The sequence below is a fragment of the Malaya genurostris genome, chromosome 2 (genome assembly GCF_030247185.1).
Source record: "Malaya genurostris strain Urasoe2022 chromosome 2, Malgen_1.1, whole genome shotgun sequence".
NCBI classification, from domain to species: domain Eukaryota; kingdom Metazoa; phylum Arthropoda; class Insecta; order Diptera; family Culicidae; genus Malaya; species Malaya genurostris.
Window position 1 is genome coordinate 278667849 of NC_080571.1, and position 15933 is coordinate 278683781.

Sequence of the window (15933 nt, forward strand, 5' to 3'; positions counted from 1 at the left end):
ATCGGTTTGTGCTGGTACGGAAGAGATACCAGCGCACAGTGGTTCAAAAGCTCAATTTCACGCTCTTAATAGATAACTCATTAAAAACCTAATTTTTGGGGTACAGTATCTTCAGCAAAGTTGCTTAGAATAATAGACGCCATCTTTTGGCAAATTTTATTCAAGTGAATAATCCCCCTAAAAGTGAGATAAAAATATTATTTTAGCTTTAGCGCAATAGCATAAGATTTTGGTTTGGTTCGAAACATTTTCTATCTATGACTCTTTATTCTAAATTGAGCATATAAAAAAGATTTCTTTTATAAAATGATACATTGTGTTAGAATCAGCAAGGCTAAGTATTTTCATAATGCCAAAGATTTTAGTATTTAACAAATTATGGACAATTTCAGTATAGGCGAGAAAATCAAATATAAGAATATTTTGGTTATTAATTGAAAGACTGAATTGATCGCCGATAGGGCCTGTTTTATTAGCAAACATAACGCGTCGCAAACCCACTGCGTTCAATCATTGAAAATATTCCGTACTGAGGTCTTTTTTCCCGGTTTTTTATGCGGTTTTTTATGCGGCTTTTTGTACGAGGATTTTCGTAGTTACGTGGTTTTTTCAACGCGGATTGCCGAAGTTACGCGATCTCAAATTCTCAAGTTCCAAGGTTGTTTTTTGTCAAAAAAGTTTTTTTTTAATAACATCATATCTCAACGTTTCATGTATTTCTTAGATATGAAAAAAATTTCGATTTCGGAAATCTGAAAATTCCCATACAGATAAAAACATTTTGTGAATTTACATTTATTTTCATGCACATATTTGGAGCAGGCAATTGAATCGAAAGTTACATTACACAACTAAGCGGTTTGTAAATATACAGTCTTGTTCGATGAATAACTAAATGAATCTCGATGTAATATTACATCAATCATGGTTTCAAATCAGATTTTCGTTTCAACTGATGGCTATTTTATAGTACTATCGATTTAAATGTCGTGTAAGTTTCATATTTTCTTTCTGTGCAAAGTCGATTTATTTAAAAAAAAACATTTTTTTAGAATACACCAGATCTGGACATTTCGTGCTTTTCTAAGACATTTGGCATCAAAAAAAATTCTTCAGATTTGCGGTTTTTTTTTCTACGCGGATTTCCTTCTCAAATTCTCTCCCAAAAGTCTCAAAGTTGTTTTTTTTTCTCATTTTTTTTGTAATTACACCATGTCAACGTTTCATGCATTTCTAACACATTTGGCATAAAACGAAATTTTTAAATTTCGGAAAACCCCAAATTTGTACAATTCCCAAAATCGATTGTTCTTCAAAAAAATTTTTTTAGATTACATCAGGTCTGGTATAAAAAATCCTCAGTGTTTTTCTATGTGTCTGTTTTGCACGATACGCTTTGGGCGATGATTTGTTCAATTCATGCGGTTGGAATATTGCGCGCCTTATTTTGACACTGAATTTTACCATAATGCTTGTTCATACTAAACATTTGAGAAAACTTCAGTTTTGAGTTATTTGTGGTTATCTCATACAACTGGAAATTTTAACATAAATTGCTGAACATATTTTTGGTGATATGAAGCAAAAATATGTTGCTGCCTTAAATACGATTAAGTTCTACCTATTTTTGTGAATTTTGAAAAGCTGCCCCATAGTAAAGTAAGACGTATTCACGTCAAAATCTTAGACACTGCGATTGTGACGTAACCGAAAAATCACACTTTTATCTATTCGCACAATTCGAATGGCAAGAGATTGTCACACCACTAGGTGGGTGAAAAAATGTTTTTTCTCTAAATAATCATTAAATCAACTATAATCAAATGGCACTGATAAACACATTTTGTGAATTTACATCTCTTTTCATGCACATATTTGAGGTAAGAAATTGATTTTCAAGTTACTTCACAGTTCTTTTTATTTCAATATATTTCAAAAATAGAACTAATCGTTAATTTATATCTACCGCTTTTTTCATGGAAAAATCAATGCATTAAAGTTTAGTCTTTCATCGATGAAGGTTTTCAATTAATTTTTTTTAATTCAACTGATGTCTCTTTCATAGTACTATTGATTTACATGTCGTGTATTTTTTTCCGTACATTTCCAGTCGAAATTCCGTTCAGTATTCAATGATATCTTGTGCCTTCTGGAATTAAAATTTTCAACAAAGACATACTTTAAAATATACCTTGATTGACTGATTGATTCGTTGATTGATTTGATCACATCTTCTATTCATATTTTGGTATTACTAACCTGAAAAAGAAAAGTGAAAAACTAAATTAATAAATTTTCAAACTTCAGTGGTTTCGTAGAATAAATTACATTAAATTTCTTCAGTTTAATATTGTGGGTTGGCGGTTTGATGCAATGCGGGTGCTGTTATTACAAGCCACTTGTCGTATGTTTTAGATTTTGCAATCTTTTGAAACATAATGAACTGTACTTTGCGATTTTACATCTACTGCTCGACTAGAGCTTACTGATGGACTCGCTTACAAACGCTAATGGGTTTGAAACCGTATATTCAAAAATGTAAACAGATTTCATCATTCACTGTCAACTCAAACACGAAAAACTCAAAAAAAAAAATTACCGATCGAACAAAGAACGAATGCAAACGACTCAGATTACATTGTTATTTTTACTACTTTTGAAAACGGCTGGACAGAACTGGACTGGACAGTTAATTGCCGAAATGACCGCTGACTGGATCAGACCAAGGGGAAACAGAACAAACAAAAGCTCAACACATAATCCTAGACTACCACTGTCACTCACATTTGCAATGAAACCGACCATGATGACGACGATGATGATGATGGCGATGATGTTTATGTAAATGATTAAGATTACTGTTTATTTGCTGCCCAGTTCGAGGCGGCTCCTCCCGCGCGAGAATCGCTTTGTTCGCTCCCAGCGGAGACGGATCATTTCGTTTGGTGGATTAGTGAGGAGACATTTAAGGATGCCGAAAGCGGAGAATAACAAAAATTGGTCTCCAAATATAATGAGAATTTTATAGCCGTACACAATCTCCATTTCGGTGGATCGTTCTAGTAAAAAGACATTCGACAACTCGGGTTCATAAACAGATTTTACTGCTGGTCTCGACCCGCCGAAATGTGTGTGCCGAAAATAATAGGATTTTTTAAACTAACATTGCTTGAAAATTCTGTAGTAATTGGTCGGAACCAGTTTATGATGCGTGTTATGCTAATCAGTCTCTAATATATCTAGGATAGTAGAACTCGTTATATGTCTCAATCGTCCTAATAAAAGTATGAAGCATAATTTGAAACTCTATGCAACCGTGATAGATCGGCTTCTCGAAGAGAGTACCATGTTTTTTTTTTTTTGTAAACAGTTGTACATTCTGTTTATTAAAAATTCCACTTTATGAGAAAACCAACATAGCCTTTCCGGATCGTTTATTTACGACCCACTTTGGCTTCTTTGGTAGAGAGTAGAGACTAATGATCGTCGGTGAGTAACATTAGAATATTTTAAATTTTTTGGTACTGTACCACCAATTTTCACTTACATCTACGCATTCGTGCCATTCAGAAAATTTACAAAAAAAATCACCTAGTTAAATCAAACAAAAATGCTTGTCGAATGCTCGGCCCCCAATGGAAAGTGGCCTTTAATGTTAACTTTCCTTTCCGAGCAGCCTAGATAGCCGTGTAGTGTTAGTAGTGATTCCAAACTGGCAAAGAATAACACCTCAGTCCACCTGTTTCGGTGGTATAAGTCCGCAGAGATCTAAATTGGTTGAAACACTAAGTCGTATCTTGTACTGTTATTCCATTGACAAATGTTGAACATTGTTCGCAATGGACATGAGTTTCAATTAGAGAAGATAATAAAGGCTTTTTGATGTCAGTAGGAAGTTCGCATTTCCACTCTCTCTCTATTGAACTCGTTTCGATCGGTTGCCTTTCAACCCCAAATTCAGATAGAATTTTTTATCTTTCTCCAATTAACTGGATAATCAACTCTGACGATTTAAAAAAAATCTTCTATAAAGGCAACCCATCATTCAATTTTCAGTTTTTTTCATTCGCCACCCTGTAATTCTGGAACCGAAAGTTGGATCCACATGAAATTTTAAAAAAAGAAGTCAAAGTTTGTTAGAATCCAGCCATCTCGGAGAGCACATTTTTCTCACATACACACAAACATTACATAATCGACGAACTGATTCGAATGGTATATGACACTTGACTCTCCGGGGCTAGTTTCAAAAGTAGGTTTTCACAGTCATTGAATGACTTTTCTTTGCGAAAAAGGCGAAAATTTAATTACTTTTAGGATCTCTTTTTTGAAGATTTCGTACCGTTCTGGTGTCTTTAGTAATTTAATGACGGTTTGAGATTTTTAAGGCTTACCATTCTCTAAGTTCGGAACAAAAGATCTGATCCGGATAAAAGCCAACCAATTAGATCACGAGACGGCCCATTTGAATTCAAATTTGAAGAAACATTTTCAATAAATGTGAGAAACCAGGAGGTTTAAAATTCAATGCAAATAGACTACTGCAAAAAAAGAACGATAAAAAGAAGAAATAGAGAAACGAAAAAAAATTTTTTTCTTCATATTATGAAAAGGAAAAACGACCACCAACCACCAAAGAAAGAAGGAAGACCATGCCTTACATGGAAAGGCTCATTGGAGCTAGATATAGAAAAGTAGGACGAAGTGGGGAAACAAGAATGGAGGAAGCTGGTGAAGAATAAGAATAGATTGAAGAGAAAACCAGTAGAAATGGAGAACGTAGGAAAAAAACAATATAAATAGTAGCTGTTGAGATAAGACAAAATTATAGATACAGAAAATGAGTAACATTGGAATTATTTAAACAAAACCATAATCAATTAGGTAAGTTTAATATGGTGGAATGGAAGAAAAAACAAGAAAAAGAAATAGATTAAGAAAATCGTAAGTAGAGAAGAAATATAAGGTTGATAGAAAATGGATATTGGAGACAAAGTATGAATCTAACAAAAAAGAGAAGACATAAAATATTAGAGAAAGAGAGCGGGAAAGTTGGGCGAATGATATACAAACAACTGTTTTAATCCACCTAGTCGTGTAACTGTATCTTTCTCATACTACTTATATTTTCATATATATCGCTGTAGGATTCTGTCAAAAAAATTATTGCACACCTGAATAAAAATCAAAAAGTTTAATTGGGTGGAAACTAATATAACCTTTTGAAATTGTAAACAATTATGTCAAATTAAGAAGAATTTTCTCGTTTTATGCAGTTTCGCTTTATGTAACGGCTCGGAATTTTAAACACACTTCACTGTCTAGTTCCGGCACCGGAAGCCGTGTCCGATTAAGAATCAATAGTAATATATTGTGCTATAAGGCCTTTCATTTGATTCTAAGTTTGTGAAAGTCAGTTCAGCCTTCTCTGAGAAAAATAAGTGAATTCGTGTGAAATTTCTGACCACTTTTTCCGGAACCGGGAACTCGAAACCTGTATAACTTAAGTTGGCTCGCTTAGCAAGCAACTGACATAGTTTACAAATGGAAACAGCTTTGAGCCAAATTTAGAACGATTTGTGTTTTAGTCTTTGTTAAGACGTAGAGCCGTTTTGAGGTAGTTTTAAATATAATCAGTATCTAACGGGGAAAACAGATATGTAATAAAAACCGCGAAAATGTTACCACAGAGACGGAACTCCAACCCGTAGCTAGCTCTTAACTGGAGAAATTGTTTTACCAATTAATTTACTCTGAATATGAAAACACATAAATAGACAGCCCAATTGTTCAGGAGAACCAAGCATACTTCGCTGTACTTAGCCACCACGGTAACATTTTTTCCGTTCCGCTCTAAATGACTGTTTTACAAATTGACTTTCAAATTCGGAATTACAGCAGATGAGTGTAGACATTTTAATTTAAAGAGTGTGTTTCTCTACAAGACTAGGAGCACTAGGAGGAGTAAAACAGGTTTTTTCAGCGGTATTACTGCTCAGAGTCGAAGTAAATACATTGTATTCGATTTCTTCACAATTCGTTGATTGAAAGTCGAATAATCCCAAAAATGACATGGAAATTCTACCAATGAGATGGTACAATAACCCTATTTAGATCAACAGCAAAAACGCTATTATGATAAATTTGATTTATAGAAGTAACAGGAGCGCACGATTATATATGTCACGAACATACATCAGTTGCAGCGTTGTTGCTATCATAAAATTTTTAATCCTGTCATTGTTCTCATAATTATAATTGTTATTCACAGCATGCATAATATTATTTGTTATTTTCATTGTCGACTACCGGCTAAGAAAATTTCATACACATCAATAAAAGCATAAAATTCCGATATATATATTTTTAATAAACTTCAATCCATTGAAATTTGTGGGAATCAGTTTGATCGAATTGAGTTCATCTTTTGGAGTTTTTCTTCACTATTTTCGGTGCTTGTTTGTGAAAAAAAACTCACGAAATTTAAAAATGTTCACTTATTGAACTGTAGTTCCGGAACAGAAAATCGAATCTGAATCAAATGTTCTAAAAAGTTTTATGGAACTTTCATTTGAATCTTACTTTGTGAAAATCAGTTAAACCATCCCCAAGAAGTGCATATTTTTTCATTGATTTTCACATATTACCCAGTAACTCCGGATTCGAAAGTTGAATCCAAATCAAATTCTTTAGTTAGCTATGGGACTGTAGTTCCTTTTATTTGAAATCACACACTTAAATTTTACTGCTGAGTCTCGGCGAAATAATTGCCGAGATTTGCACAGCCGAGGGCTCGGTAACCGTCTCGGCAAAATGTATTATCACTGAGAATTTCGGCAATCCTGAACTGTCAATTATTGCCGAAGTTGTCAGCAGCAATTTTGATGTTAGTTCGGCAAAAGCGATCGGGATCGAGTCATGGATTACCAAGTCATCAGTAATTGAGTGTAGAAAGGATATTTCTTTATTATTGCACGAAAAACTTATCGCAAAGCTAAGTTTGGGGAATGAATGTATTTTATTAATGCTCACTGTAATTAAACATAATTCAAATCCCGGAATGAAATATTACAGATAAAAACATTTGTTCTAGTGCTCGCCCTACCTGGAAGTAAAAAACTATTCAAAAGTATATATAAAAGAACATTTTGATTCCACTTAGCTTTTCACGTAATACTGAAATCTCTCTCATTCGCCAAATTCGTAAATATTTTTCAGCTTCATGAAAAATGGCGACGTCCGGTGCTGTACAAAATCGATAGGTGACATTAGATGACCAGTGTCGCGCCGAATTTCAGTAAAATCTAACACACTGTTCGAAACCTCGGCAAACGGATTTGCTGATTTCGGTATATTTGTTGTTTACGGACAAGTTCAGCCACATATTATGCCAAAATTCGGCAATAAAATGCGCTTTACCAAAATATCATAACTTTACAATAACGAATTTCGGCAATGAGCATGTTAATTACTGAACAATCGGTACAGTTTCGTGCTGCCTATCCAATTCGGCATTTGATTATGCCGAGCTCTAGAATCGGCATTAGGAGTGCATGTTTGTGAAAATCGGTTCAGACATCTCTGAGAAAAGTGAGTGCATATTATTTTCATATTTTGGTACATATTACCCTGTGTTTTCGGAACTGGAAGTCTGATCGGAATGATATTCAATAATAGGCTATGGGACCATAAGACCTTACATTTGAATATAAGTTCGCTAAAAACGGTTCAGAAAAAAAGTGTGTGTCTTTTTGTGTTACATAAACAGAGAGAGAGAGAGATTTATTCAATTCGCCGAGTTGAATCGAATGATATATGACGTTCGCCCTCCAGGCCTCGGTTAAAAAGTCAGTTTTCACAGTGATAGCATAGATTTTCTATATGAGTAAGGTATATGAGAGAGGTAAAACAATGAAAAAAGGAGTAAAGAAAATTGAAAAAAATTGAAAAAGGGGAAAGTGGAAAAAAGAAGGAGTAAAAAGAATCTTTCTTAAAGAATGGGTTTCCTTTGGGAAATCAAAAATAAATCAGTCAAACGGTGAATTGTCAATGTCTACTAACTAATTGGCTCAAGTGGCACGTTCCTCTGTTTTTTTTTGGAGATTCGTGCCCATTTGTATAGAGGATGACTGTTGTGATCATGTCGTTAAAAGGAATCCAAATCCCTCTAGTGGTACGTATAAGCGGAAACGATTGCTTTTCAACCACATCCCGTTTTGATCCTTTATACAGTGGTATGTTAGTCTGGGCTAGTCGGTAGCAGAGCTTAAAATTGTCACGCATTCTCAATGAAAGAGCCCAATCCAACAGCCTCATATTCGTTTTTTACTGTCTCATTCGTAAATTAACGCATCCAAAACAAACGAAGAGAGGCGAAGCATTTTCGTCTCTCGGTGCACAAAAACAGAGTATCAGTTACCGTCACTCGTTCCTCTATAACAAGACGAAACCAAACTAACGCCTGCAAGTAGAATCAGAAGAATTTCAGTTCTCATTATTTCATCGATATAATGAAAATCTGTTCTGTTTGGCTATAGAAAGTAATTGAAATATGATAAATCGAAGTAACACCCTTAGAACCTCTTTGGAAACCAAAACTACTACAGATTCGAGCACCAACAGGTAAAAGTCATAGTGAAACCTTTTTCTGTCATTTTTTATTCTCAAAGCTTCGGTTAAATATCGACACTGCATACTATGGGATTTTCACTGAAATGACCGCAAATGACTAAAAGGGCAAATGAAAGATAGAACACAATTTTGAAACTACTGTTCCGCTTATGTCATTGACTAGACATGAATCTCGTTCTAATAATTTCCAAGCGCAGCTGAGTGTGACATCTATTTTTCGTCATTTTCGTATATTTTGGATCAATGACAATGACTTATTTTAGCTCTGGTCGGTTGTTGTTAAACAAATTGGGGATGGTCCAGTGCTATGGACGGTAGTCCTGCTACAATCATTTTCAGATTTCCGCAGTATCTTTTTAAAGAAAATAAATAGATGTTTACTATTTTTGATGTGGAACACATCTTTATTTTCTATATAGCGGTGCAAATCAGAAATCAAGAAAAACTACACGTAGAAATGTGGTCAGGTTTTGAACACTTACAGCTCAGTCTATTTTGTATCAATTATCAATATTATTTCATCATTTGATAAGAGATTATTATTATTATTATTCGTTTATTTAGAGCCTCGGCTTTAACCGTTTGGTCATTCGCCGAGCAATAAGAGATATTTCAACGTTTCGATTTGAATGTATCAAGCCACTTATTTTTCAATTATATATGATTGAAATTTTGATTGGTTGCGAGCAGTGTCCTATTTGGCTGCTAAAAATCTTTGGCATACCGGATTTCCCTGCCATAGACGACGGTTTTGAAGGAGTAAGCGATGTATCAAAGAGAGAGCATCGCTCTGATTTGTGAATCGATGCAAAAGCGAAGCTGTTGGAAGCACACGAATCTATAAATAGAAGCGAAATTAAAGCTAACGTTTCAGTCCTACTCGTAGCATGCTAGAGGTAGGTTGTTGCTAGACAGCAAGCCAAAAACGTGTCATAAAACAATTTGAAGCTTTAAGGGCTGAGGCCAGTTGTTAACGTAAAACCGTGTGGCTCGCTGTGCGTATTACATTTCTCTCCATGCTCTCTCGTAAATGTGTAAAATGACTCTCTATGTGGCCGGGTGGCCAAGAAAGTTTTGATATTTTCGGTTACAAGTTTGACTACATCACATAAAATCCAATAATGCTACCGCTTGTTTGGCAGCCTTGCTGCGCCGATTTTCTCTCTCATGTTTCGTTACGTTACCAGGATACAAGAGCAGAAAAAATGGTGCCGCCATAGAAATGGACTTACCATTACAAAAATAACATTCACTTAATTTTTATCGCGACAACATATATGTTTTTATGCACTTATCGCATCTAAACTAAATTATCTAGACATTGTCAGGATAGATTTTTGATCCATGCTTTTGAAGGCGAGATATTCAATGAACAAGTTGAAAGTTGCCGTTTTCAGCTATGCAATTCTTCGTTCAGAAAAAAAGACTTTGCCGACCGCTAAAGTCAAACTATAATTCTGAAATTTTCACAGAATAACCTAAACTAATTTTCTAAGAGATTGTCAGTTGGGTTTTTTTATATTCATCACCGTTTCTGAGAAAATCATATTTGAAGCGTGAAAATAGCCCTTTAAAACGCCCTAAAACGCACTGTCCTCAACCCTTAATTGATATGCTCTGATCTTGTGTCATGTAAGCACGGAATTCCATGTTAAGTCGTTTCCCCATGAGAAATTGACTACTACCCCTGGATAAAGTAAACAAAGAGAAACTGTCATTTGCACTTAGCGCCTTTTCTCGTGTTTGTCTTCAAATGATGTTCGGTGTTGGTTCGGATTGGTTGAACTTTTTGATTGTAGATCATTAGAAATTTTGGTTGCCTTGTTCCACATCAATGGCTCGAACAACCCCATTGGGCTGATCCTTGTAGTTTTAATTTAGTTTTCGTTGTTTGGAAATAAAATCAAACTAAGCAAAAGTATAAGTATCAATCCTAGAAATACTGTATCTTAGTAAGATTTTAGTGTGTGTTTTACTGATTGCTTGGAAAATTTTCTATTTGATGGCTTAGAACCAATCCAATTCAGTTTTCTATTTGATTTTGCACTTTACTCAGGGATCTAAACAATTTGAACTGATTCAATCAACAATTTTCCAATAATATTCAAACGGGTAATAATTGCACTGGTGAAGACTACTTGTCAATCCATGCGTTATCCAATCACTGACAATCATTATTTCTTTCGCACTTGCAGTACCGTAATAAACATATTGACACACATCGCCATCCCGCTTACCCTCTTCCATCTGAACATAAACATTTCCGTCAGACAGATCGCTGCTGGTGTGATCTTTCGCAAGTGCTGAACTTACATTGTTGGTGGCCAATTAATCATACCATCAATGGTTCCCGTTCTCTAATTATTCCAGAACCGCTCCTCTATCGGCATCGGTCAACTCGCTCTCGAGCTGTTATCGATGATTATTTGTGACATCATCCTTCCGATCTTGATCTATACCGCGGTGTGTTGGTACAATAAAACTAGATCACACCGACCGTGCTTGTTTCCTTTTTGCGAGTGGAAAAAAGATTGTGGCTGCGGCGATCCCAAGTTTTTCTATTGACAAAACGCATGTAAGTTTTCGAAATGATCATCTCCGGATGAGGTCTTTTGTAGCGATGGGATCGTGAATCCGGTTTGGTATTAATTTATCGATTTTTTGAGGAGTCCAATTCGTTAATTATGTCGGTTGATTAGCCTGAATATTGAGCGCTCTTGATGACTAATGTTATGCAATAAACTGAAACATAGAACGCTGACGTGCTGCAATGAATAAACACAACTGTTTCTTATACTAGAATAATAAAGTACTAGTTAATGGCAATCTAATAATTTGAAACGATAAAATCAAATTAACCACTGACTATTGGTTTATGGCATCCGAATCATGTTAGGAATCATGCTCCCTTGAAAACCGAACTCTCAGCGTGTTCGGATTGCAACATCATCGCATTAATTATTATGCATTCCATTCCGTACCGCTTCACCTGACGGACGACAATCCACATTCCCTATCGTTACATAGAATCATTTCTCTCTAGTTCCCACCTCACCCTTTTCCTACCTGTCTGCCCCACAGAACTGGCCAACGGTTCAAGCTTCATCGCCCGGCCAGCCAAGAAACCTGTTGACCTACATCGATCGAATGGAAACAAACGTAAAACTGAAATTTATCGCTTCGAACGGGCAACAGGCACTTGTAGAGAGAGAGAAAATCACCGTAAGATCGTAACAAGCCCACGGATCCGTCGCTCGCTCTCGCTCCATTCCATTCCATTCCGCTCCGTCGCGCTTCGAGTCATCGAATTCGATTGGTAGCGCATTGAATGAGATGCACCCGGCGGGTATTTCTTCTGCAAACACGGCTCACACGTGTAGTGTAACTTACCTTTGCACAAAGTGGTACCATAACGGGGCTCCTGCAGTTCTTCTATCGTTCAACAACGCATCATTTGATTACACGCTAGCCGTTTGGAGTCACGTCTGGCTCGCACCATCGGAGCCTAACCGCACGTAGGTAGTACCATTTCTTGGAGAGCACTGGGACCTCTATCTGCGTTCAGGTTATGGGCAGGTGCTGCATCGCAAACTCGTTACACTCGTGGTGAAGCTGGGCTCTTCCCTTGCCACCATGACGGAGTGTTACGCTGATAAAAAAAACTACCAACCAGCTGGATGATATAACCGTTCAGAACAATGTGCCCCGTTTTGAGCCACTCGTGACCTACAGAAGTAATCAGTGAAGTATGTGTGGAGATGCGCTTTCTTGCCTTGGAGGTAGTTTCGTATCGTTTGCACCACCATTCGATCTCCGAGGTAGCTTGGAACTGGAACTTGTTTGGATGGTGCAGGTAACCACTCGAATTATCCCATCGTCATCATCATCATCATCATCATCAGGATCACCGTGGTTAGCACAGGGCTAACGGTTGGCAACAGAACTTTCACACCGACTCGAACCACGAAAACTAATTGATTTCCTTTTGCTATAAGTTGCCACCAAACCAGAAGTGTGGCTTGTCATGCCACTGACAGAACTGGAAATTGAATAATCAATTATTGTGACTCAAGTTGGCGGAAGTTGACTGAACAAACCCCTTTCAATTTGACTTCGGTAGTGTTTTGATCTTAAACAAAAGGGATTCTCCATGCTCAGACTTTGTCAAAATCGTAATTGACACAAATTGTTTGTGAAAAATTTTGGGTTCAATTCTTCTTCTAGCTGACCATCAAGCAACGGAAACAAAAAATCCATAACATAATCGAATCAATGACAAGAAGCATTTTTTCGACAGCAGTCATTTTTTGTTTCTTCACTGGAACCCAGGAACATGAATTGCAGAAATCGAAATCCAGCAAAGCAATATCGGCTCCCAGTGGGTTCCGTTCGGGTGATGGCAGTCCGTCACACATCAGCACGAAAATAGAATCGAACATACGGAGAAATACTCTTCGTTCCTGATCTCCGAAACCACCCAAAACCGAAAGGGAAGGTACAATCGTAAATGATAAATGAGAAAACAAATAAGCACGTCAACGTCACGTGACGAAACGACTGAAATGCATTATATTACACAAGTGAGCTGCTTTTCCCTGTCACACGGTCACCGTCGGAGCGGGTTTGGGATCGGTTTTTTGGGCTAAATGCGGTTGCCAACTGTAACGGAACACATACTTCTAATGTGATTATTAGATTGTCTCAGAACTTTTGCGCTCATTGAAGAACGAGAGCCAGATTAGAAATTCTTTCGCATTTTGTTTTGTCTTGAATGCAACTTACTTAACTATGGGGCGCCTATTCAAAAAGAGTGATAAATATTTAATCGTGAATATCTTTTGTTGCATCTAACGCATCAACATAGTTTTTGCTACATGTCATCGGAAATATGATCACCAATTTATGACAACATTTTCAGTTGTATTACATACGCACAAATAATTCAAAGTTAAAGTTTTCTGAAATGTTCAACGAGTATCAAAGAAGAAAACTCATGACGCCTTTCTTACGCCTAGGTAGGTATAAAAGGTTAACACTTGATATATTTCGTTCATTCTATTCTGCGCAATTGACTGAGCAAGAAGTAAAGTAAGTACATCATTCCGATTGGTTAGGGAGGTCGGATTTTTCGAATTACTCGATTATTCGATAACTCGAATAATTATTCGATTATTACTATTGAATTTTTCAAATTATTCGATTAGTTCAATAAGCGAATATAAGTCTCAAAGTAATCGATTTGATATTGCTCGATTATTTGGGTTATTAATCGATTACTCGATTAATCGATCGATATTATGACATCGCTAGTCTAGGTCCTGTATTGAATCAATTTCAGGACGTTCGCAGAGCCAGATTATCTTCAAAAAAGATCGATTGCATCATCCTGCTGCTGGTCGTTTGCATTGGAGTAAAATACAACGCAAAGTGGACAACGATGGATAACATTATGCAAAATTGGTTCCAAATGTTATCAAAAGAACTATAAAGATTGTTTCTTTGCAAATCGGAGATAAAAATCATCAATTTAGTGCAAATCTAGAATAATTGTGCATGTTATGGAAAAAATTCTGCATCAACTTATGGGAACTTAATGTTTTTTATTTTAAGTTTGTGAAAATTGGTCCAGCCGTTTCTGGGAAATTTGAGTGGTTCCGGTTTGGAGTACACGATCACTTTTTCGAGTACTTCTGGAACCGGCAATAAAGATTCTTTAGCCAAAAATAATGTTTTTTTTTTTGGTTATCTACTACTTTTGGTTATCAAGAAATACGGTCTTAAAATTAAAACTTTTATACTTATCAGTCTGTAATTCCGGAACCTGAAGTCGTATCCAGATAAAATTGGATACGTTTCTATGGAACAGTAAGACTTTTCATTTGAACCTAGACTTGTGAAAATTAGCCTAGCGGTCTCGGAGAAAATCGAGAGCATTCATTTTTATAATTATGTAGATTTTACCCCGTCACTCCGGAACTGGAAGTCGGTTGCTGATGAATCTAAATTGAAAAAAAAAGGTAAGCTAGTCACCGAGAAAATTGAGTGCACTTAATCCGTTACTCCGAAACCGGAAGCTTAATACGGATAAAATTCAATAGCAGGCGATGGGACCAAGAGACCTTTCATTTGAATCTAAGTTTGTGAAAATCAGCTCAGCCACTCCGATAAAATCGAGTACATATTTTTGTTACATATTCACATACATACACACACAGACATTTGGCGTATTCGACGAACTGAGTCGAATAGTATATGACTCTGAAATTTGAAGGGTTTGAGAAATTTTCCCCTGAATCAAATGTTCTATGTTTCAATTTTTTCTGAAATTCAGCTTCAGCTTCAAATTTTTTCCGTCGGGTGACCGAAAGTATATGTGGCCGAGCGCTGTCATGGAGGAAATCGGCAATTTTGCGTATTTGTGTCCCTTGTGTAATCAAGTTCGCTGACAATAGTTTACTTCCAAGTAGCAAACATTGTTCTGCTGTTGTATTTCTTACCTCTTCTCGCAACGATTGTGCGATTCGGAAAGCGCTTATTGCTTATATGATATGCAGTTTATAACAAACAGTTTAACAGCAGTAATGTTTGTTAAGAAAAATCCGGTTATGAAACAGCCCAAATGAACGATTTAGTTTTCAAAGTTTTCCGGTTTTCTGGTTTTGTCTTAGAAGTGCATGAAACGTCGAGATCTGGTGCTTCCCCGAAATTTTTTTAAGTAAACTCTGACAAAATTATCGATTTAAAAAAAAAAAATTTAGATTACATTACACTTGACATTTCATGTATTTCTAAGACATTTGGCATCAAAAAAGTTTTTTCTCCGATTTCGGAAATCTCAAAATTATTATAATTTCCAGTGTCGATTTGTTTTAAATAAATTAGAGGGTTGTATGCAAGACACGACCAATCACGATTACATTAAAAATTAAACAATTCTTAGGTACCCATAATAAATACAAAAATAAAGATGATGATGGATGCACTAAAAGTCACAAATTACAAACTTGCTCTACTTTTAGTGTTCACATTTTTGGCGAATGATCAAAATGACAATTGAATTCTTTAAGAACAATTGATTCTACTCTATTTTATGCCATCAACAAATTTTTACATTTGAAAATTTTTGGAAAATATCCTTTAAATGAAAGTCAATTATGATGATTTCAAAGTTACTTAAAAGATCAATTTTGGATACGAACAACCTAAAGATATAAATCTGGACAAATGAAACGATTTTATATCATAATAATTTTCAAGACAGAGAACGTACAAACTTTATCATTTTATAAACAGCGATTTGAG

At 35.9% G+C, this 15933-nt stretch overlaps 2 protein-coding genes across 6 annotated transcripts in view; one reads left to right on the forward strand and one right to left on the reverse strand.

Annotated features, from left to right (window-relative positions):
• LOC131430237 (rab3 GTPase-activating protein catalytic subunit) overlaps positions 1-15933 on the forward strand; it is a 507058-nt gene that overhangs the window by 312610 nt on the left and 178515 nt on the right. The gene's annotated exons all lie outside the window — the stretch shown is intronic.
• The window catches only part of LOC131430239 (leucine-rich repeat and fibronectin type-III domain-containing protein 3), a 461469-nt gene that overhangs the window by 306602 nt on the left and 138934 nt on the right, over positions 1-15933 (reverse strand). The window contains exon 2 of one of the 4 annotated variants that reach the window (XM_058595031.1): positions 2192-2259. The exons of the other annotated variants lie outside the window; for them this stretch is intronic. The gene's annotated coding sequence lies outside the window, so the exon portion shown is untranslated. The remainder of the gene's footprint in view (positions 1-2191; positions 2260-15933) is intronic. 4 annotated transcript variants of the gene reach the window in all.